At 40.3% G+C, this 24,984-nt stretch overlaps 1 long non-coding RNA gene across 1 annotated transcript in view; it reads left to right on the forward strand.

The window, feature by feature from the left end:
* LOC130177750 (uncharacterized) overlaps positions 1-24,558 on the forward strand; it is a 50,468-nt gene extending 25,910 nt beyond the window's left edge. The window contains exons 2-3 of the long non-coding RNA XR_008829052.1: positions 21,628-21,715; positions 24,246-24,558. This is a non-coding gene — a long non-coding RNA (uncharacterized LOC130177750). The remainder of the gene's footprint in view (positions 1-21,627; positions 21,716-24,245) is intronic.
* Positions 24,559-24,984: the final 426 nt, after the last annotated feature.

The following is a 24,984-nucleotide window of genomic DNA, read 5'->3' on the forward strand; positions in this document are numbered from 1 at the left end:
ACTCTCCTGACAAAACAAAATTCTCCAGTACAAAACTCTCACTGGAGTAATGTCTACTATTACTACATTATTGCATGTAGTAAAAAAAGAAACCTCACAAACATCTTCTTTAACTTAAGCTTCAGATATTTTGTGCTCATGACTAACATTTATTCTCATGCCAAAAATAATGAAACCGCAAAAAACAACAAGTATTCAGCGGATCCCCCAAGAACTGTATTGTTATAAAGGGGGAAAACCAGCATTTATCGTACCATGGGACACTAAAACGCAACTCAAACTGGACATAGGAGATTCTTTTTGTATTAGTGATGTAAGTGTTCCCCAAATACTGTTACGCAATTAAAAGAAACAAAACCCTTTGTTACACTTTTTAAGCTGACCACGATCAGGCAAAAATTTCAGTTGGACCAGACAGTATTGTTCAAACTTGAAACATCCAGATTTGGAAGTCAGGTGTTGTTCAAATCCAGGGTGTTGTGGGATTCCTCGTGTCCTCCAGCAGGACAGGACACCGGGCAAATTCTCCTGTTCTGTCAGGCAGGCCGGCTGGTTGGTTGAGATGACGTTGTTTTGTTGCTGTCTGAACCGTTTGATGTTCTATTTCTGCACACACTTGAAAGACCTCTCTGTCACATTAATCAGGGTGGCAGCGAATGCCAAGCAGTGTTTTCTGTCAATCCAGAAGCCTCTGCCGACACCGGCGGCGATTTATTGGGAAAAAAAGCGGCTATATTTGTAGCCGCAACCTTTCGCTGGACCTCACCAGCTGATGTCAATTAATTATTTGTCCCCTAAATCTAATACTTTTTCCCTGTGCCAAAACTGTGGGCATGGAGAATCAAGATCCCCACACTTACACACACTCATATAGACATAAACACACATACACACTCATAAAAACTCAGATGTAAGTGCACACAAACAAACACACTAGCAGATGCCGTCTCTTACAGACGGTCAGTGCGGAAAATCAGACACTCCATCCATCTGCTTATGTTATTCCTAGCAACCAAAGTTATGTTGCTACGGTAAAGATCTCCCCACATGAACTTGTCAATCAAACTGCAGCGACTTAATGTTTTTATTATTTTGTTTTTTCCCCCATTCGTCTTGCTACCCTCATTTCAATTCTTGTCTATTCCCACATTGAGGTTTCCCTGCCTCACCAGGTCAGCAGTGTTTATCCTTTTGCAGCTTTGCTCTGCTTACTATAGATACCTCTGCTCTCATTAAATCATGGCTGTGAATCAGAGAGAATTAAAGCAAAAGAGGAAGAATATAATGTTCTTGAGACCGAAGGCCAGCAACATGTCAAAGTTTCTGAATGAATAATAGCTTTCGTCTATAACATAAGGAATGATTATAGTTATGCACGTCCCATGGGTGCTGATGAATAGTGTCACAGTGCTGAATTGATCAAAACTTGCGTGTAACAAACAGTGAAAAGGTGCTCTGTACAAGTTGTACGTCATGGTGGGTAAAAACCACATCTGTTTAGACAAATGTGTGATTTAGTGTTGTGGGTTTAAGGGAGAAAAGCCAGGAAAACTTGATAAACCACACAAATCCACCATAACCGCAGAAAGCCTCCGTAAACTAGAGTAATGCCCAAATGAAGTGTGAGAAAAAGGAGGAAAAGAATGACTTTGTAATACCTTTAACGACACGGTTTACTCTAGGATGAGTGTCGTGTTTCCTCGGAAATATTGCCGCGTCCGAAATGCGGGGTGGCATTTGTCTCATTTTGCACGCTGACTTACGCTTCGGTATTACACTGGAAATAGTTATGCTTGGATTTCAAGCTGTTGCGCTATTGCACTGACCTTCTTTTCCCTTCCATTAAAAATATACTGCAGTCCCATAGTATGTGTTTATTGGCAAGGGAGGAGCAGTTACTATTTTTATTTAAGACATTTCACAGTACAAAGATCTTGTTTTTTTTTAGTTATGATGATAATGTTGGATTATCACATGCATGACATAGACAGTTTGCTCTATTTGCAGTGGTATAAAGTAAATACAACTACAGCAAATATTTTGCTTTTAACTTGGCTACATTAATGTGACAGTTATACTGGTTACTTTGGAGAGAAAGATATTTTTTACAAACATGATAATCTTATGTCATACAGTATATCAATGTAATGATGATGAAATTGATTAAACTACACAACAATATTGTTTAAGCATGTATAAAGTGACAAAACAGGTATTTTATTTAACTTTTGATATTTGAGCACTTCTGCATTCTGACTTAAAATTTTTTTTTGAATATTCAGTGTTGGAAAGTAACTAAGTTGTCAAGTCGCATAGCGCTATATTTACAACAGAACTTTTCAAATAGAGGAGTTCTAGATTTATAAACAGAAGTACATTTAACAACATAATGGACTTAAGTACAATAATTATGATGTACTTGAACCTTTGTTTCAGCATTTAAAATTTTTACTACTTCATTCTTGATTTCAGAGAGAAATTTGTTACTTTTAACTTAAACACATTTATTTAAACAGCTGTAGTTTAATTATTTTGATTTCACATTTAAACATATGATCAGTTTATGAAATAAGATGCTGTTTTCAGTGATGTGGCTGATTAGACCTACAAGAAGTGGGAATTATTGGAAGTCATCAGTAAGAATGGTGAAGTTGTAACTCATGTTTGAAGTCCTGAAATATTATAATGTTGTACAAAATGATAACTTGCAATAAATATTTTTAAAAAAATCATCTTTCAGGACTCTGAGGGCTCCAGAACACAACAGTTAAAAGGGCAATTCTGCAGAATGAGTTCTTTTAATTTAAATAAATTTTGCTGAAATTACTCATGCACTTCAAAATTACCCATAAGTAAAATATAGTTAATAATTTGGATTTGATTCATAGTGACTAATGACCTTAAATTAAGCTGGGGGAGTTGCAGCAGTGATGATGTCCTCTGCTTGATTTTTTTTTTTGTCTTGATGTGTTCCCTGGCTTAAGGAGGCAGAATACTAACAGGTGGCTAAATCATAGTGACGTTGATGGATTTCTGAGAAGGCCCAGGGAGCGACTGCACTGCCCAGTCACACCAGCAGGACGTGGACCTCAACTCGTTACGGACAAGCTGCTGACCTGTAACAACACGACCTTGCTCTTTGATTATACAACCACGACTTGACACGTATGGCCTCAGGAGGGATGTAATGGAAAAGTTCTCAGCGTTTCCTGCAACACTGTTCCCACTGTAGGCACGGCTGGTGCGCATGGCGGCCTCTGCTTTCCCTTTGTAACTTCACAGACCCTGAATCTTAGCCGGTTCTATAAAACCGGTCTTTAAATGCGACGCGGGCAGCAGGTGGGGGTTCCATGCCATGCAAGGAATGCCGAGCCGGGGGAAGGACTGTGGGGGCTTAAAGATGCCCATTGGCACTGTGGAGGAGACCTCTGCGGGGTTGCCGTTTAAGGCTGCACGGTCAGTGAGAACGAAGTTCAGCTTGAAGTCTCTACATGTGAACCTGTCACTCTTGCAATCTGGAGGCTTGGCAGGGAGGAGGGGTGTGTGTATAGGGGGTGGATTTAGACCATTAGTTCTGGGCTGCCCAGGCACACACTCACATGTGTGCAGAGAGTCACTGAGGTCTTTCTGCTAATTATAGGCTGAAATCTGACAGAGAAAAATTAGAGGGAAAAAGGGACAGCTGCAAGGTCCTTTGGACGACAGAGGGAAGAAGAGAAGAGGGGGGAAGGGTTTTTGATTTCTTGCTAAATCCTCAAACCCCTTCCTTGAACCGAAAAACAAAATTCAATCATCTTGGTGTCCTCCTCGCTCTCTTATCCCCTCTCAACACGACCCCACTGCCTCCCCAGTCCTCTCAGACAAGAGGTCAGGGGTCGGTCCCAGATGGGATCACTGTGGGTTTCACGGGACGTCCCATCTTTTCCCTGAACTAATGCCATTTCCTAGGGGGAGCTTAGCCAGCAGCAAGAGAAGAAGTCTGAGACCTCCCCAGTGTGAATGTAGACAGATCAGCAAAGACTATCGTATCTCACACATACTAACACCTGTGCACACACTCAGGCTGTTGCATATTGTCTCTATCATAGGTCTGTCTTAACATGTACAAAGAAACTGAAGAACAATTGAACAAAATGAACCAAAAGTTTCGGATGGTTCTTGTAGATGTGAGCGTCTTCAGTTTGTTTAGATATGAACATTCAGACCAGTTGATGTTGTGTGTTCTTCAAATTGGATACATGACATGCTTTATTCCAGAGCTGCAACTATTAAGAGAGGCTATTTTCAGGACTTCATTACCAAATGGATAAACATGGAACCCTCAGGGCCCCCAAAGATCCAATATTCATTGTGTTTCACTTGATTTGTCATACGTTACTGTGATTAAATGCAAATTTTCGGAATAAATAACCATTATTGAGTCAGTTGTTGACTACCATGTTAAGTTATGATAAAACACTTCCAACTTGAACTTTTACATTATTTAGTTTCTGTGCCAGATTCAGTGTTTAGCACGATTTAAGCTGTAATGCTATGGGCCTTTTAGGTGGTGCCTGCATGGTGTTGTGTGCCTGTCTCAAGTGCACCATACACTTTCTGCATCCTTGATTATGTGTGGCAGAGATTGTTGTTGAAGCTGTATGCGAGGTGGATGTTAGCATATCCATGAATTTGATATGTTACTACATACCAACTTAAGTAAAACTTAACGTAATTACAGGAGTAATTATTCTGGCAGACTAGACTTCAGATCAGGTACAACTTGGTTGGAGCTATGCTGAATAAAAATTTAGTCAACAAACTTCTGGAGCGAATTAGATGATGATAAAGCTCTAAATTCTCCCAACCTAACAGGTGCAACAAAACTAACAGAGGGGTCAGAGAGATGTCAGTCAAGCACAATGAGTACACACCCCCACAGTCCCTATAAGAAGTCTAATCACGCAAAGTAAGTGGGGAAAAAAAATCAAAGGCAGCACTTTGATTATGCTTGCTCTGCTTTCTAAAGTGAGTTAATAACATGCAGGTGATGAATTCAGTATTAAATCTAACAATCTAACAATCATGTACTGTAGATAGTGATGAATGAATTAGTGTTGACTGCTGTCTATGCAACTTAGATTAGGACAACAATAAGCTACATCTGAATACAGATACTTGGCTAAAACCAGGGCCTCAAGTAAATACATGTATGTATCCAGCAGGTCTTTTTTGATGCTGGTGTGGTGCCAATGAGCAGCCTCGTCTTATCAAGAGACCACAAACAAAATAGCTCATGGCTCACCTATTGTGTGATGCAAGGTCAGAGGTTATTCATAAAAAGTTTATCAAGTAGAAAAAGGTAAAGGTTGTTCGATATATTTGATATTTGTTACTGTTGTGTTTTAGTATCTTCAAAGGATAAGGATAAGATTTTGTGTTGTTTTGGTTTTTAAAAGTGAGAGCTTTATCCATTTGGATTCAGTGTATTTTGAAGATTCATAAATCTAATTAACTGCTTGTATCCTCTTCAACCACACACACACACACACACACACACACACACACACACACACACACTCACACTCACACTCACACTCACACTCTGTTGGTTGGACGGCTCAGCTTCCCCCCAAAAGCCATACAAACAGTCAAAAGTCTGTTTACTGCTGGGGGGTATGTTACTCATCTCACCTTTCATAATGTGCTAGTGTGCAAAATGTTTCTCAATGTCGGTGTAATATTGTAAGATCATTATCTTGTTACAGGGGTTTCTGTGAGATCTGTGAGAATGTCATGAGCTTGCCTTACAGCTGAGGCACAGTAGCCAAGTCCAGATTGTTTCCCTCCCCGTCCTGATTGACAGGTGTCCAACAATCCCCCTGGCTTTGCGCCGGAGATCCGAAGAGGCTGAGTGGAGGCCCCTTTGCAGTCGGGGCTGACCTTGCCCCGCTCATCAATAGCATTCATTGCTCCCAAGCTGTGTGTGACAGGTGCTCAGGCCCAAACCTCTGCCCTGGCCCCCCGAACCTAAATCCTGCTCATTTTTATTGGTCCTTCTGCCTTTTCCCTCATCCCCGTTTCCTCCAGGGACATTTGGCAGTGAGGCTCAGGTCTCCTCTGGCTTAAATTAAATGCCTGTGGTTAATTAGCTGAGGTTGCTATTACCAGCAGAGGTGGAAACCCTTACCAGTGCACCCAGGCCTGGGAACATTGGGAGCTGTGTGGCCTCCTGTCTGAAAACAAGACAGCATTTGTAGTTTCTCAGTCCTGCCCCAAACCTTTAACAGGACACACTTTCTGGCATGCTCCCTCATCCTGAGTCAAACTCATCTGAAGCTCCTGCCGGCAGCAGAGAGGGCAGAAGAAGACTCACATCTCCCCCCTAGTGGCTCCCAGTGTACATGCATCCCTGTTATTCTACTGTGGTTGTCAGTCCAAAGACACCACAAGAAGAGTCATGTTTAGATATGTAGCATGACTTTTAGTCACAATATATCTGCAGTGCAATTCAATTAAATCAGCACATTTGTTTTATTCTCCAGAAAAAAATTGTTCCTAATTTTTGTGTAACTATTTATGTACATGTAGTTTGATATTTCATAATTATAAAAATTAATTAAAGGTTTATTTTTAAAATGGTGAAGAATGCAGTATGCACAAATTCCATGGCATTTGTTGACAGCAGGCATCTCATGTTCAGGCATGTGATAAGTTATTTCTAATCCTTCAGTGGAAAAAATGCAAATTTAGTATTATTAATAGTTTTTTAGTTTTTATAAGTAGTTTAGTTTTATTTTTTCCCCCATAATAATAGAGCATGAGCATGAAATGAGAACTATAATTATAAATGCAGCTCTGCCTTTTTGTGTTGGAGGACAGGTGGGATCTTTGTGGTGCCGCCTTCTGCAGCATGTGTTAATGGGTTTGAACCAGTAGCTGTATATACACAATACCTCTGCAGCCGTGTGTGCTATTTAGGGTTGTTGAACATTTTCATCCCCTCACTGTTACAACGAATGAATGCATGATGTCCATATCCCTCGTTATTCCTCTGTTACAGCCGTGGAATTTGATTCTGAATCATATCTTCATTGTTTATTTTTTATAAGATTTACAGACATTTAGAGCTGCTGGGAAAGTGTAGCCAAACAACTAAAAAATGTCTTGGCATGAATTAGGGCTTGACAAGCACATTTTAGGTTTTTGAAAGCTGATTGAAACCAATCAATCACTAAATTCTATTACTGATAACGATTTATTTTTCAGATTTACACCAGTTGTTTAAGTTCAAAACTGTATTCTTGTTAGAGTAGAAATATTCATTACAGTTAAATGTTATTTAGACTTTGGGACACTGACACACACTTTTGAAACTAAGAATAATACCACTACTAATGCAGTGTATAATATTGTATACATTTTATTATACTAAAAATATATATATATATACACACAAGTATTACTCTAGGTATTACAATTGGTATTATTCCTAACAGCAATGCTTCTGCTGCTACACATTATTGATTAGCCAAATATTTAAATAAAAGATGTGTATCACTAGGCTAATTATGCGCATGTTTCCATAATGGCTAAATTAAAATATATGATGAGGGCTCTCTAATGGGATATACCCAGTACACTGTAGCACTGATCCATTACAGTAACAACAAATAGTAATTGAACAAACTTTATTATAATAGTGTGTGTCATTCATTCTTGTCTGTTCTTTGACTGTTGTGATACTGCAGTGGTTCCTTGGTTACAAAGTGGAGCCTGTTTATCCCTAAACATGCCATATGATGTACAACATATTGGTAATGCTTGGCCTGATCACAAGGCCTCAGCACACCAGGGTTGCACTGGGAGCTTTGTCTCATGCTTTTACAATTCTTACAATGATATCCACTCAGGCGTTGACCCCCTCTACATTTATACTGCTGTGTTACAGGATTATAGGATTCACAGCAAGTGCTCATCTGAAGGGTGGAGCAGCTCTCGTCTCTGAAATCAGTGTATAGAAATCTCACTAAATAGACAAAAGTGCTGTTGTGTTTTTGCTCAGAATGTCACATTGTTTTTGTATCCTTGTCTTCCACCCATTTTACTGCCTAAATTATTTATTCCTCTATGTGCTGCTGGCTCAGGATGTCAATTTATAATGATGATCACTGCTGTGAAGTGTGTGTATATCCAGATGTCCTCTGTGTGTGTGTGTTCTGGCTGGGGTCTAAGGATCCTGCCCAGCCTCAGTGCTCCTTTACAGGCCTGGGTCTGTCTGCAGAGACACCTCCATGTCTTCCAGCTGTTAAACCTAAAATCCATCGTCGTTCTGGCCTGAGAGCACAGGAGGAAAGTTGGGATTTGTTCAACATCCTTGTCTCCCCACGTTGCTGTTCTGCAGTATTTCTCTCTTATCTTGCTGTCCCTGTCTTTTTCACCTCTGTTATAACTTCTCTTTATTTCTTTCCATCTCCTATTGTTATATTAACCTTTTCTCCCTTCTGTCCTTTCTTCTCTCGTTTTGTTCTTATCCCGTCTTTGCTGAGGACATGTTATTTAATTTAGCCTGGAAACACCATTATAACCACCAACAGAGAGGGGATTCACCAATGATGAACTGGATACCTTGGCACAAGGTCAAATGCTGCATGCAAGTGTGTGCCTGTTTGCTTGCATGCATTACTAATTCTGCTTCCCTGGAGAGTCTTTGTTTAGTGTTTAAAAACAGACATATATGCCTGAATGCATACGAAAACACACACCAATATACACTACAGTATATATTGTTTGATTGTACAAACAAAATTAGATACCATGTGTGTGTCATGTATTCTCACACTAGCACAAACCGCAGTTAGAACTGACAGGCTGCACTTTCTTTGCAAATATATCCCAAATGTGTCCAGGCTTTTCTTTCAACTTGACAGTGAGCAAACACAACTTGTACATAACTATAAATGTAAAATCAGAATTCAAGTCAGTGTCTGCTGGGGGATGATTTTCAGCCTCGTCTGTCTATAGCAAGAAATAATACAAAAAATATACTCTCATCCCACTGTAATCTCATCCTGTCTATTCAGTCTAGTGTTGGACTGGCCATTGGTTATACCAAATCTAGCAGCAGGTCACTGTGAACAGGTTCTGGGAAAGTTTATGATTTGGTTAAACCGACACTGTTGACAGGGTTCCCAGTTATATTGGGGAAGAGATGGTTCCACACGTTATTTCACTTCTCTATAACTTTTGCTTTTATCGTTGTCACGTCTGTGCGAGGTTGTTAACACTGTTTAAAGCAATAAGTTGCATTTACATGGATGTACAAAAGAAAATATTTTGCTGTTTAATTTTGTGACATGTATAGTTATCAAGTTATCAGAGTTCAAAGACAATAGCCATCTGATTGTGGATCTGTATCACTACTAAAATCTGATCTGTCCATACACTCGCCCCCCCCCCTCTTTTTTAAGAAGAGTAAAAACAAACCAGACTTTAAAAAAATACTGGATTTAGCCCTCACTTTTCACCTATTTACTGAGCGACACCACAAAACTCTCAGTATATTCAAGTATATTTGTTTAAATTCTTCCAGCTTCACCATCTCCCTTGTTGTGTGCAGCCAGTGCTGCTGTATGTCTGTACTGTGTGAGAAGCTGTTAACACCGTTATTCCTAACCCAGATGAAGGCACCAGGGCTGGTTGTTCATAGCTCTGAAGCCTCCGCGGCATCCTGAGGGACCAAAGCCCGAGCGGCTGTCACATGACCGACGGCATTAACTCCTAACACCTGTGGGAAGGAACAAAATAGCCTCACAGCTCGCAGCGGTTAAATATGAGGGGCGATAAGTCTTGTGACTTTGTGCTGATCAGTGGCATTCCCTGCCTCTTACATGTGTTTCGTGTTGTGTGATGTCGTATTATGAGACCAAAGAAGAGGACGAAAATCTTTCATAGTGAGCCCTTTGGGTTTAAAGTCTTTTGAGTTGAGCTTAATGTAGACAAAGGAAATAATGTGGATAAAATGGTGTCTAATGTCTTAATCTGACAGACATAGGGTGTCAGAAATGAGCATGATAAACTGGTGATTTATTCCTGTGATGCTTTGGATGTACATCATGCAGTTTGTGAAAGACCACAAACTGGTCAGTCTCTTGGCCAAGCACCTTAAAGAACCTTGATCACATAATGTGACATGAACCATCTTGATAATGTGTAGTCTGGTCCCAGCATCAATATGCATTTGTTTACATATTTATGTCTGTGTCAGACTTAAATATATTTGGGATGATGAGTAATAATGCCAGTTTATGTGTTTGTGTATCTGTTACGTTTTAATTCTGAATAGGTGTGGTCCAGTAGAGCTTTTCAGAGCTGCAGAGAAATGTGAAAGAGCAATAGGGCGGTAGGTCTCTAATGTGTTAATGACTGAGCCCTGTAGGGAATGTACCAGTCGGCCTGTCAAAGGGTTAGTTCACGCAAATTACAATAAAACCTGTTTTCACCGTTTTCCCTGAGGTGAAAGGAATGTAGCTGATGCTGCTCAATCCACTGATCCAAGTACATTTGAAAAGCTTAAATTCTCTCCACAAACTGCATATAGATCATTGATGAATTATTTCAATAGGAAGTAGCTCCATTTGTATTAAATGTGGGTTTACAGTATCATTTTCACAATGTCCATCTTTATTGTGTGTTTCTACAAGGCTGCTTCATTTTTAACATCATAGCTCTCATGTCCGCAAAAACTCTCTGTACTTCTAATGCACCATATAGGTCAATGGTAGACTTTTCAAATGAGTCTACACTTTTAACAATGAGGAAGATAAGTCAAGGTATATTCATTACAAGTGGGTTTTATAGCAAAAGAAGCTACGATATCTCTCGTTCAGCCAAAAGAACTACAGAAATGTCAGCAAACTATGGTTACTCAGCCAGTGAACCCATGGTATAATGTCTTCTGTGGCTCTGGAGGAGCTTTTTAAAGTCAGACAAACCTACTACTGATGACGCCATTATGGTTGCCTCTGTTTGGGCAAGAATATTACCAAAAATCTGAGAAGAGAAACTGGGTTCTTCTAGTTTAAATGATGTGTGTATTGACTAGGCATGGAAGGTCTAATGAAAGATGCTATTGAAGTTGCATTGTGGGAAATGTAGGATGCAGTGTTTTTGGAGCTTGACCCATATGAGTGTCTTGCCGTCTGCCGGGTGGGTTTTGACCTCTTTGTTTAATCTGTGATGGAGTCAACCAGCTGCATGGAAGTGCTATACTAAATCGCTCTGGAACCTTTTTACAAATGAAATGTGGGATTATCAAACTCAGACAGGCCTCGACTGTGTCCTCCAAACCTCCATATTGCTTCATGAGGCTTAATGTTACACTGCAGGCCGTATTTTATTATGTGCCTGGTTTTCCCCTTCACTGAGTTACTGGTGTTATTAGAGCCTAGTTATACTGGACCCCTTGCTGTCGATTAGATTATTAGATTATAGGGAATTACATCAATATATTTTAGCAAAAGAAAGAAGTTGGAATCTGTTTCCCTGCCCCTAGCATGTTTCCACTCTCAGCCTAGCAAAACCCCACAGGAGTGAGTGAGTGCGTGTGTAGGTGCACATGCATTCCTAAATATGTGCGGATACCTGTGTGTGTTGCTACTCTGAGTGTGTCACTGTACATGTACATTGTGTGTGTGTGTGTGTGTGTTTTTGAGAGGTGCTGAGCTCTCCCCAGCTCATTAGGGACTCTCTGCTGGGAAGGTAACGGCTAATGTATCCTCATTGAGCTATATTGTGCGTGCAAAAGGCCTTCATCCAAAAACCACTCGCTCTCACCCAGGCAGCCTCAACTAGAAGCATATGGTAGCTTGCTTTGTATGTGTTTATTAGAGTCTGAGCGTGTGTGTGTGCTAGTGTGTTTTGCACACCCTACAATGTCCACTGATGATGACTGTTGTTCTCACTGAGCTTCAGTTGCAGCTGGAGGGAAAAAACAAAGAGAAAACTTTTGTCAGGTGAAGCTGGTTAAAAAGTGAGGATCTGTATTTTTCATTATGCTTTGTATGTGTATTTAGAGAAGCACAGTGTCTTCACCAAAGAGAAACAAGGGAGATGTTTTTGTGTAATTTTGACATCTCATATTTGCAAGATCTTGTTAATTAGAGATATCTCATCAGCAAGTCAAGTCTAACGTGGTAGATTGTGTGTGAATGCATTAGTTTGTATGTTTGCATATGTTTTTAACACATGCATTTGGGCGGGGTGTGTGTGTGTGTGTGTATGTGTATGTGTGTGTGTCAGCACACTCAGCAGAGTCACTCAGCAGTAGTGAAGAATGAAATGTGACGGGTCCGTTCATGGGAGCCTAAATTCAAACTCCATCTGCCTCTGTGGCCTGTGTGCACCCCTGAACACACACACACACACACACACACACACACACACACACACACACACACACAGGTCTTCTCTCACCACTCCCTTTCTTCAGATATCATTTCTCACCAGTTTTCTACCATCCAGTTCCTTCCTCCTTCCCCTCTCTCTTCCCTCCTTCACAAACTTCCCTCCTCACTTTTCCACACTTTCCACAGTCTGATGGTCTGTTTCAGTTACTCAGACTGTTTCTTCTTCTTTCTTTTTTAAGCCTCCAAACAAAGAGGTTTAGATGCAGCAGTCTGACTAAACTGTTGCCTATTTTACAACCTGTCTTGATTGTCTGGCTGCTCCCTTTTTTTTTTACTTTGTAATGATGCTGCCCTGTTCCAGATCCCAGCAATTACTTCAGCGAGAAAGAAAGTTTTTATTATACTATTATACCAATAGAGACTGTGAATCCAGTTGTAACTAGATCAGATTACAGATTAAAAATATCATACGAATGTCAGAAAAAGTTTCTGCTGATGATTCTTTATCAGCGTGCAGGGATTAGTCGGTACTAGTTACACCCATAATTACACTCACACTAACGTGTTCTCTCAAACCCACATTTGCTTTAAAGCTTTCTGTACACTTGTACATTCTCTTAACACACAGAGGCAAACACATGCTGTCTCTCTCACGCACACAGACACACAGACACACACACACACACACACACACACACACACACACAAACACACACACTTGCACACAAACGTTGGAGGTTTGAGAGGCAGCCAGGCCGTGAGCGCTGCAAGGCCACATGATGGTTGGAGGGAGATTTGAGAAGGCTTATCTGAGGATAGATAGAGCAGCAGACTGCAGCTGTGCTGAAATGATTTATATCAGCAGAAACACACACACTTTTTGAAGCCCGTACCCACAGACGTGTGCATGTGTGTGTGAAACACAAGTGCATGTTATTGCAGTAGAATTGCACATGACACGAATACTTAGCTGTAAAATCGATTTGCACATTTGTCTGTGACGGAACCTGAATGATGTGAGTCGATTATTACCTTTGTTTAGTCACAGCGTGGAAAAGAAGTATTTACTGTACTTTATCTGCAGATGTTCAGGATTTCAAAGATGAATTTAACTTGACTTTATCACAAAGAAAGTGAGTGTTAGTGAGTGTAGTTATCACAGATACGAGGGATATGCAGCCCTTTGGCCTCGAAACAGTTGAGCTGTACGACTGTGCAACACCAAGCGTTCTGATTTAAGTGAAAAAAAAATTTCATTATGTTAGCCGTCTACACATTCTCCTACTCTGGCTTCTAGAACCAACGTTCGTATACTACTTAACTATTTCCCCAATTACGTTGTGGCGGCAATGTGAACGCTGGCTGGATTAAAATTTTGTTGTACACATAATATTGTGTGCTACTTTTCGTGCTTGGGCCTCACGAGTCAAATATCGTTTTCCTTAATTGAGACTCAAAGTGTTCTTCCAAGCTTGTGGCAACAGTCTGGGTTTGGCCCTTTCCTGTTTCAACATGACGATGCTCATGTGCACAAACATGAAGAAATGCTTTCCCAGTGTGCTGTGGAAGAACTCAACTAGTTACTATATTCTTTACAAACTCTGTAGCATCAACTTTGATAACTAACTTTTTCTTTTTCCATGCTAATCTCAAATATGACATCTCTAAATATGTCCAAAATTCAGAATTCACAAAAACAAACATATATTTTAGGGTCTGCGCCTGTAATCTAAAAGAGTGCATCTTAATAAACACAATAGTTCATTAAAAAAAAAACATACATCTTTGCAAACATACATTCCTGCTAGTTTACCACACCAATCTGCATCACTCTGATTTTACATTACCGCAGGCACTTTTAATGTTCCTCATATTGTCCTGTGTTTTCGTGAAGATTATTCCCCTTTTTCTTAAAAGGCCTTTGTTCACATTACCTGCTGGTTTTAGTCTGCATCATTTATACAAGAGAGCAACCATTACTTTTCAGCTCTATGTTGTTGTCTTAGTGTTTTATATGAACTTCAATCTGTGATCATATACGCCAAAGTATTATCCTCTTTCTGCCATCTCTTTTCCTAAAATTAATTTCACCGTAACTGATTTCAGTGTTGCTAATATTTATGTTAACATGTAGGAAGAAAGTTTTTACTCCTTGCCAGCTGTTGATAGATATGATGTGGCATTCATTTTTATTTTTTCTAGTTTAGAGGTCACATCCCCTCCTCTCGTATTCTAAAATCAAATGCGATAAATTGGATCCTGATTACAAGTCCTCTCATGAGATGTTTTTGAGAAGCGCTCTGATGTCAGGTGTGAACTGTTGACCATGTTCACTGGATTTAGACACATTCTGGACACACGGTACTCAGATACAAGATACAAGGTTTGAACAGCAGTGAGTTTGACGGGGCTGATGTCCTCCTGGCAGAAGAGACTGAATGAGGCCACAGATGGATCTGTGGTGATACTGTCAGCACACTGAGATCTGTCACGTTCACAACACTTTCACACCACATCCACACTTTCTCAGATACCCAGATGTCAGTTTGTGAGGCCTTTCGACAGCTTGTGCACCAGAGCAGCCGCTCCTGGCAATCTGCTCCACCATGCAAAATAACTCAAAGACTCTGACTGTCTTTATATCAAACTCTTGAAGCAGTATAGGACGATGCCAGCCAGAAACAAAGATCATTAGAAGTCATGAAACACAAAGTAAACTTAAAATGAGAGATGGTAAACATAAACTCTTAGAAACCATGACCACAAGCTCCCAGTCCCCAGCCTGAAGCAGGCTTGAGGTTTGAGGCTTGAGATTTCTTTTTTAATTGCAGTTTGTCATTTTTTTCCTCATTTTGGAGAAATGCGTTGTGGAAATAATATGATGGCCTTGATTGTTATAAATTTTATAATTTAAAATTCAACAGGAACATTTTTTGTATTTTTGTCTTTTGGTTTTCGGAAGTGATGTGTGGGAGAAATGACGCTGCATCATACCATTGTTTTTCATACTTTTTGTGTTGTCGTTTACTGAAATAAAAACTGAATAAATAAATAAAAATATGCACTAAACTTGTAGAAAAAAATTGCTCAGCAAACCAACATGTTAGATTCCCCCCTGCCCGTCTAAAACCTGATTTTAAACACTATTGGGAATGCAACATTAACCTTAGTTAATGGGGGGATTAAGTGATTAAGTTAGTTAATTATAGGTGAGACAAATATAGAAATTAAATCAAACCAACACAAACACCCGTTCTAACCCTCCAAATATTGCAGGCAATTGCTAGCACCCAACCAGAGGCAGCTGCCCCACATTTGGTGCTTGTGGCCACAGGTGCCTCAATAGAATCTGCCGTCAAATCTCTTAATGCCCTCAAATACGTATAAAAACCCTTTTCTTGCTTTCAAAATACAGAGAACAATCACACTCCACTCAACACACTTTTGTTGTGGTGTTAACTGCTCTTTTTATGAAAAATAAACTGATGTCTAAGAAAGCTCATTTCACTGCAACTTAGAAAAACACAGAGAAGAAAACATCTTAACAAAACTGCAGCAGATAATTTAAAACACAAGCCAGTCTGAGAAACACATTAAACTATTTAACCACAGTATTAGACAATGCACAGCAAATTCAAAACACTTGCAAATACAGAATTGCTGCAAGTCACACAAAATAAAACAGAACTATGATACAACACAACCCAAGTTGCCAGGGGACACTGAAAACTGATGAACATGCCTGGAAGTGTCCACCACTCATTTACAGTATTAGAAAATGAGTTAACAATGTTTGTTTCACTTTGAACATTCTGATTAATTCATTTGTTCACACAGCTTACACCATTTGTATTTTCTGAGTCGAGGGTTTTTCATGTTGCTGTGTTTGTTGTTTGATCACTGAGTCCGTCTTCAAGTGCGATAATCAGAGTTGCCAGTCTGCACTGCCCCACACACACACACACACACACATACATACACACACACACACACATCAAATGAAGCTTTGATTTTCTGAATCCTTTTTTTTTTTTTATAACATTGTCACTTATCTATGGATGAGTTGTTATAAGTCAAAGTCTTTATGGTGTTGTCAAGTCTACACCTCTTGATTTCAAACACAAAGTTCATAATGCCTTTTATGTATATCCTTCTGTGAATATTGGCTCTTTAGTCATGTGACAAAATTTTGCTTCCATTTTGGCAATGACACTTTTTAAAAAGTCAAACTTAATCCCCTTAATCAAAATTAAATCACATTTGAACTTTGTAAAGAGAATTATATGGATGAGCACATATACACTTTTTTGTTGTGGTCGGTGTTTGTGTACCATGTGCTGTTTATGGCAGTTGTTCTGCTGAGGGCAAATTTCTCCATCCAGCCGGCTCATGTATGGTGTGATGGAGTTACAGCTTGCTGTGTGGTGTGCTCTCTTGGCAGCTGTAAAGGTGAGTGTTAGATATATATAGCTCTCGGTCCCAGGGCCCTACAGGGCAGCGCGGCCTGCAGTTGGCTGGGGTTTGGGTTACGAGGGGCTTAAAGTGTAAGTTAATAGAAAGTGTGCAGTGGCACAAAGATGAGCTGACGCAATGCACTTTTCTATTTTCACTTCCCAAAACCCTCCTCACCCCTCTCGGATGGAGCAAAAGGGGTTTTTCGCTCTGATGCCGTTAGCAGATGCATGTGCGTTATTGAGGAGAGGGGAATTGGACATTCTCCATATACTGCACTATAAATATCCCTGTGACATTTATTGTACTCGCTAGGGTTCAGGTGCTAAAGCGTTTGGATCTTACTCGATCCTTTTGTCTTTATTCATCGTTGTTGTCAAGTCACTTCTGAGGTGGATTGTTGAGATTATGTGGGAACCGAGAGTAAGACGTGATTTCTTGAAAAGATGGAGAGGAATCAGAAGTGACCTCAGGCTGAAGGTGGAGAGCAGTTAAAGTGACAAAAGCTCAATCTTCCTCTTCACAAATCCAATGCTTCATTGGCTTGTTCAGTTCTATACAGTCGGGTTTAGCTGCTACAACCTTATTTGATTTGCTGTGACCTGTAACTTATGGTTGCTAATGCTGCTAATTTAAGCAAACTTCTGTATTGCTGTTGAGTAAATGTTGTCCTCCAAAACAAGAACATTTGCACGTGGGGAAAGAAGACAACGCCACAAACATAGAAAGGATGTATGTCATCTGTATGATTGCAGGATCCTGATCTTCATCATAAGTTGCCATTATCAGCGTGTAGGTTGCTCGCCTGGAGGTTATTGTTTCCCATAGCGAGGGAGATTTTAAAAGGCTTATACCCACAGCCTACATCTAGTGAGTCAGACCAGCAGGACAACATCATCTTTTCAAAAAAAACTCAAATAAAATGCATTTCAAGTACCAACTAATCATTTACACATCTGCATCAGTTACCAGAATATAGAATAAAATTAATAGACAGTCTTCACTTCACTAGTACACAGAACTAGTACAAAACACCCTCTAACCAGTTTGGAAACATGCTCATTAGAGTGACAGAATTCAATTAAGTTTTCTAATGAACATTTAATGTTTATTTGAAAATGATTGAAGGAGATGGGTTGATTTCCTCACACAGGTGCATGAAATAAGTGCCGGATATTCACAGAGAAAGTCAATATTGTTCATCTAGTTGATTAGAAGTTACATAATCTGAATTCCAGCTACTGTATCTGTTGCTCCAAGTGATTGAACACTGTGAACTGCCAGGAAACATGCTGAAAAGATGTTGATACGACGACCGGCACCAACGCTGAAAATAGAAGAAAATGAAAGCTGAGATGATGTCTGTCATCATTCAGAGCTGTAATTAAATCAGGATTAAATGTTCTTTCTTATGAACAGTTTATTTAAGATGCCGGACCAAATTACACTCCTGTTTTGTACGAGTTCTGGAAGAGTTTGCACTTTACTCTCTCCTGCACTGCATCTAACATTGCTGACTTTTTCAACAAGCCAATAATAATAAACCAGTGTGTCTATCTATATTTGTCTTTGACTGTTTGTTTGACCCAGACAGAAGCAGTTTTTACCTCCTCTCGAGTCCTGAGGAGAACACGTACTTTCTGTCCCTCAGCTGTCCTGATACAGCATCCTCACAGACATCATTACTCTGAAAGGCTGACTGATAATTTCACATGGCTAACCTTACCACTAATCCCCCCCTGAAAATGAGATTAAGGCTTCTCCTTGCATTTCACTAGGTATGCACATATTCACTATATGTTCTTTTCCAAGAATACCCACCAGCAGATCATTACCAAATTGAATGTGACATCTGGCTGTGGTGAGGGACATTCTATATGAGGTGCTCTGATAGGCTCTGAGATCAAGTGAGCGTGACTGTATGTGTCTCCGTACTGTCTTGTACAGCTGCGTGTGTGTGCGTGTGTGCGTGTGTGCGTGTGTGTGTGTGTGTGTGTGTGTTATTGCTGTGAGCAAGTATGTACAAAATTAGTAGGAGAGACAGAGCAGGAAGATGCAGAGATATAACCAATTTTCTTCAAACTTGAAGGACTCAGTGTGTCAGAAATGTAAAATTTTAATGTGACACTTTTTTTTTAACATGCAATTTTTTGATGCTGATGAGATTTTCTTGTGGCTGATGAGTACATGAGGGTACACAAGACTCTTTGTAATATTAGTGGGCCCAGTGCTTGTCCACTGTTGTATTTTGCTCCAGTTTTTTATTTATTTTTTCTTTTAACTTGTGTGTCAGCACGGTCTCCCTTCAGTGACCAAACCAGCAGAAAGGACAGATCAGCAGTGTTTCAGTCACTGGGCTGCTCCTCCCTCTTGAATCTCCAATATGTGATTCACATTTAAGAACTCTTCTCTGGTGCTACTCTGGGAGTACAAAGGACCACTGCTATTTGTAAAGGTTTGTAGATTTCATTCTTTATGAAACTGGTGTAAATATTACAGCCAAGAGCCACTGTATGGACCCAGGTCCACCCACCAAACCTGTTTTATAGAGCCCTGCTAAAATGGAGGGCCCCTCTTCAGGCCGGTCTCCCTGCAGATGGTCTGAATTACCTCACTGTATGGCTTAGGGTTCCCTTGAGATTCAGAGCAAGCATGAATTGTGTGCAGGTTTTGTGTGGTCTCAACCTTTTCCCGTTATTTCTCTTTTTCTCTCCTCTCAGATAACAGTCCCTTTCCCCTTGTTAGAATATAAGGAGAGTGGGGATTTGTCCATCTTCATTTTTTTTATATCTCACTTCTTTCACTCTTATCCCCTGTGCATCTTCCACGTTTCCTCATCTTCTTCCTTTTCATCGTATTCGCTTTCTCTCTCCGTACTTCCTTCACTTTTGTTCCATTTTATCTAGACAAAACAGACATGTTTGCAATATTCAGCTTGACAGATTCTACTTTTTTAGAGGATGAGGAGTAGAAATTTGATAGCAGAACCTCCTTTGGCTCCTTCGCCATCCAGGTTTTTCCTTTAAGAAAAAAAGAAGGAAACTCCCTGATTTATAAAAAAAGTCCTTTGATGAGAGAGATGTACTTATAATAAGGAATGTGAGCATCAGAGGCTCTGAGCAGCACGTGTCCACCACCTGTTCTCTGCTACAGACCCAACCTGAAATCACAGAGACTTTCCTGAAAGGCCCCTCTGAGTCAGACCAGGCAGATAGAGCGGAGCCAGTGTAACATAATCACACCCTGTGCTGTCAAAAACATATGGTTTTATGCAGAAGTTTGGGCACCCCCTGGACAATTTACATATTTTGTTGATTTTAGAAGTGAATACAAACCCCTGCAGCAAACAGACTTTTTTCAAATATTCATGCATATACTATTACCTTTTATTTCATGAACTTAAAAATAAACATTACAAACACATTGTGGCATGTGCAAAAGTTTGAGCATCCTTCTACCATTACATTAAATGTATTAACTCACTAGGTCTTAATTGACAGGCAGGTCAAACATCGTTCATTTGTCAGCTGATGACGTTTACAGAGCTGATAAATTCTCTGACCTTGTTCAGTAGCAGCAGTCATGGTTGATGCGTAAGCAGTGCATTGACCAGTGCCGGCAAACAAATATGTGATGTGGAATATTTAGATATGAGTTGAGAAGCCTGATGGTCTGGTGGTAAAGACCGTCCCAGTCTGGTGCTACGTGCAGCCAGGGTCCTATATCGTCTGTCTGTGGTGGCTGTGGTCCTTCTGAAGTCACCGCTGGTAGAAGATATCCTTAATGACCAGGAATCTGTTGACAGTGATGTACTGTGCCACCGCCACTACCCCCTGTAATGATTTGCAGCTGTGGGCAGAGCAGCTCCTGTACCAGACCATGATGCAGGCTCTCGATGGTGCACCTGTAGGAAGTTGGGGAGGATGCTGGCGTTCATGCCAAACATCCTCAGTCTGCTCAGGAAATGGAGCCGCTGGTGGGCTTTGTGCAGAGGTGATGCACAAACACAGTCTATATGGAAGAGTCATCAGAAGGAAACCTTACCTGCAACCTCATTACAAAAGTCTGCAAGTCTGCAAAGCAACATCTGGAAACCGAAACAAGTGCTGTGGACAGATGAGGTTAAAATTGAGCTCTTTAGCCACAATCGACAAAAGTGTCTTTGGAGGGGAATAAAAAGGAACAGCATTTGATGAAATGAACTCTTTGCTAACTGTTAAGCATGGGGGAGAAAATATTCTGCTTTGTGGGTTTGTGGCAGCCAGTGGCACAAGAGACATTAACAGACAGGGAAGAATGGATTCCACAAAATATCAGTAAAGTCTGGATGCAGATTCTGTCCTGCAGTCAGTCAAGAAAGTGAAAGTGAAAAGAGGCTGGCTTCTACACCAGGACCGTGATCCAAAGCAAACATCAAAATCCACCATGAACGACTTCAACAAACAGAAGCTGAAGCCTTTGGAACGGCCGTCACAGACCTCTGAACTGAACATGGCTGAAAATCTGTGGGCAGATCTTAAACATGATGTGTGTGCTGGACAGACTAAAAACGTTTCTTTCTCTTTTTTTCCTTGAGCTGAGAATTTCTATATTTAAATGAATGAAAGAAAAAGTAAGTCTCACTGCATCTGTGTTCTTTCACCCTCAGTGATGAATGTTTGTACCAGTGGAGGAACATTACACCAAGATCAAGCTCTATTCACAGACTTTCTGTATAAAGGATCAAAATCGATGCAGCAGAACCAGAGACATTATCTTTTTTTAATCCATGCATTTCTCTTCCTGCCAGGTTGGTCTGAAAGTCAGGTGTGTCATGCGAGTGGCAGATAACGGCAGGTAACAAGCAGAGACGAGGAGCAGCCTGCAGCAGAGGTCTGGTAAGCTCACGTCTTTCTAACTTCACACCCTCATTTACAGCAAACAACAACCAGCAAGAACCAAACATCAAATTATAGCCCTTTTAATGAAGCTGCCTTTTTTTGCAACATCAGTTAAATTCCTCAAATGTCAATTAGAGGTCATGTATCTGGCCTTTTTTTCATGTTGTGGGCTAAAGGAAAATTGTATTAACAAGCCCTGAGCTTACTTAGCCAACCGGCTCTCCATCCCTCAGCTCTTGTTAATGGACTGTACAGACCCACAAAAACGAATCTGTGTGGCGGGGCAGATGTAGATGTTGGGGGTTTAAGGTGGTGGGGGTTTGAAATGAATGGAAACAGCCCTTTATTCCTTCAGTGGGACGTCCTGGCAGCCTAATGGTTAAGGCACATACCACATGACCACAATGTCAACCCCACTTTATATCCCCATGGTTCCTGTCTATTTCTGAACTGTCAATTACTCAAAGGAAGCTTTAAAAATAATAAATGGTCTTGTTACCTTTGTCATGTATGGTCTGGAAACGTTGGGAAGTTTAAGTTTTACAAGAATCAAATCTTGAAGTCTTCACCACTGATGTTTTATGAAAAATCTATTGACTGTCAAAGACTGTAGCTTTCAAGCCCAGAGAGATTTTATTTTTTGATATGAAAACGAAAAATCCTTTCCAATAGGAAGAGCTGAGGTTTAAGAGGTTCTCTCCTAACACCTCTGTTGAGAGATATATACACAAATGTAGGAAATGTAAGAAACACCCTGGGAGAATATATCAGTTTGCATACACTGCACTAGACTCTCCTTGTCCAGTTTTCCACTCATGTGACTCATTACCATCCCTGATTACACAGAGGTCACAAGTCGTCCTAATTTAAATCTTATTCATTTAAATAAAGTATCGCAGGCCATTTATTCTGAAGTAAACAGGAGAAACAGTCCCTGAACAGAGGAGGAAAACTGCAGCATCATTCATGCTACTTGTAATGTTGACCTGACCTCCTTTAGGGAAGGAAGAACGGAAGGAAGGAAGAAAGAGAATATCTTCTTAGATCAGTCACAATATTAAAAAAGGTACTTACATGTTAGTATTTCAGTAGTAATAATACAAAACTGGTAATATTCTATAAAACTGACAATCAGAAAGGGCACAATCTGCCATGATAGATCTGTCATTTGATACAAACATTTCTCTGATAATCCTTTTCTTTTTTTCCGTAGTAAAAAAATACTTCTTCCACTTCTGCTGTGCGGTTTGTATGAGAAAATAATTAATGATTTGTGTTTTTGGAGCAGACACAATTTCATGAGAACTTCAGTACAGAAATATGGGACAGCTTACTTCATGGGTTTCCAGGTGAATAGGCCAAAATGTAACAGAGCCTGTCTTCACAGCCGTGTAGTGTGATTCACTTGCCCAGTGTGAGCTCTTTCACAGTGGCTGAATGTAAACCTGTAAGCTGAGACGCTCCTTTGTGAGTCATACTCACATCACATTAGAATAAAGCAAACGCCTTATAAATAGAAGAGGGATGTCAGTATTTATTCACTAACATGTTCTTGGCTGTGTATAATGGGGCTGGGTTCGTATTTCAGGTGTTTATGTGTAGACAAGGCTTCACTTCGAAAAATACCACATAAACTAAATTTAGATTGTATTTCTACATGGAGTATGTGCCTTTTGTGTTCTTAATGAGAAGCACTGTATGTTTTTTTTATTTTTTTATTTTTTTTGTAGTGGTTTGTGTGCATGCTTTTTTTTATAAATATTAACGTGTGTGTGGTTTGTCTCAACAGAAAAGAGCGATTGTTTTGAGAAATTGCCTGTGTGTGAGCATGAAGCATGTACGTGTGTGTATGTGCATGCCTGAAGTAAACTATGGGGGTCACCGGGGGGTTGACTGGTTGTCTCCTCTAGAATGTATTTGCATCTGAAACTCCAAGGTCAGGACTAATGTTTTTCTCCCTGGCTGTGGGGGGGGGGGGCAGAGAGATTAGCTTGTCATATTTCACCTGTCAAATACTTAAAAAGGACCAGTGAGAGCCGGTCAGAGATGCCTGTGAGCCAGTGGGTCTCCCGGGGTCGCAGCTGCCCAACCACAACCACTGTCACTGGAACTCAAAGGGAAGGGCATGGTGGGACGGGCTAGGTAGAAGTACATTCAAGGACACCACCTTTTAAAACATGATATTTGCTGCTATAATACAGAGTGACCTTTAGAACAACCCTGCAGTGTCATCTGATATTCTTATAACATTTCATAAATTTATGTGGCTGCGTCAAGGACATGATCCCTAACTGCCTCCCCCTTCGTTAACAGCCGTGACTCGTTCGTGGGTGTGCAGGTCAAATGGAGTTTCCCCCCTGGTGCCATCTCTGCACCCGTATAGTGAATTTCTTGAGTAAAAAGGAGTCGGCCACTAACATTCGAGCGTCATTTGAGTCCTTCCGCGAACAGACCATATATTCTTAACATCCCCTAAAAATGTTGTTTTTGCTGATTTCCAGTGGTTTAACTTCTCCCTTTGCTGCAGTTAACAGGTGTACTACAAGACCCCATGACATCACAGCAAAGCACACCTCTGACCACACCTGTCAAGCTTGAGAGTCTCAAGCAGAGAGGGCATCAACACAGTCCTTTTCACCCTGGTGTGAAGATCTCTTGAAACACACTTTAGGTGTTGGTCTTGATTTCTTATTACAAAATAAACTAAATTAAATGATCTTCATTAACTAAATTGAGTACAATACAGGCAGCCATGACACTTTTCTTACCACCTTTCTTTTGGTTTGTATATTATTAATCAAACCTGTCTCCTACAAATTAATGTCCATATACTACTAAACTGCAAGGACCCTTTTGAAATTGCAATGTTTATTTTTCATTTTTATATTTTTATAATGAATGAATGAATAAAGCACTACATTTATCAACGGCAGTGCCAGACTCTCACACCATAGACTGGAGTTGGCATCCACAGTCCAACATCAAAAGCCCTTTGATGTGGGAAAGATTTTGGTTTTGCTTAAAGGTCCCATATTCTGTAAAGGTGTAGATGTCCCTGTGTTGTTGGATTATAGATCAGGTCTAGGTTCTATATTAGTACTGTGAAAGTATCAAAGCCTCAGTCCACAGAGAAACGCACACAGCCTGTATTCAGAAACTGAGCCTTAAAACAAGCTGTCAGGACTTCTGGAACTTTGTGATGTCACAACAAAGCAGTCACCGCCCTCAGCCTGAAATCTACTATATTTTTGTTTTATCCTGCTTAA

The sequence above is a fragment of the Seriola aureovittata genome, chromosome 11 (assembly GCF_021018895.1).
Source record: "Seriola aureovittata isolate HTS-2021-v1 ecotype China chromosome 11, ASM2101889v1, whole genome shotgun sequence".
In the NCBI taxonomy this organism is placed as follows: Eukaryota; Metazoa; Chordata; class Actinopteri; order Carangiformes; family Carangidae; genus Seriola; species Seriola aureovittata.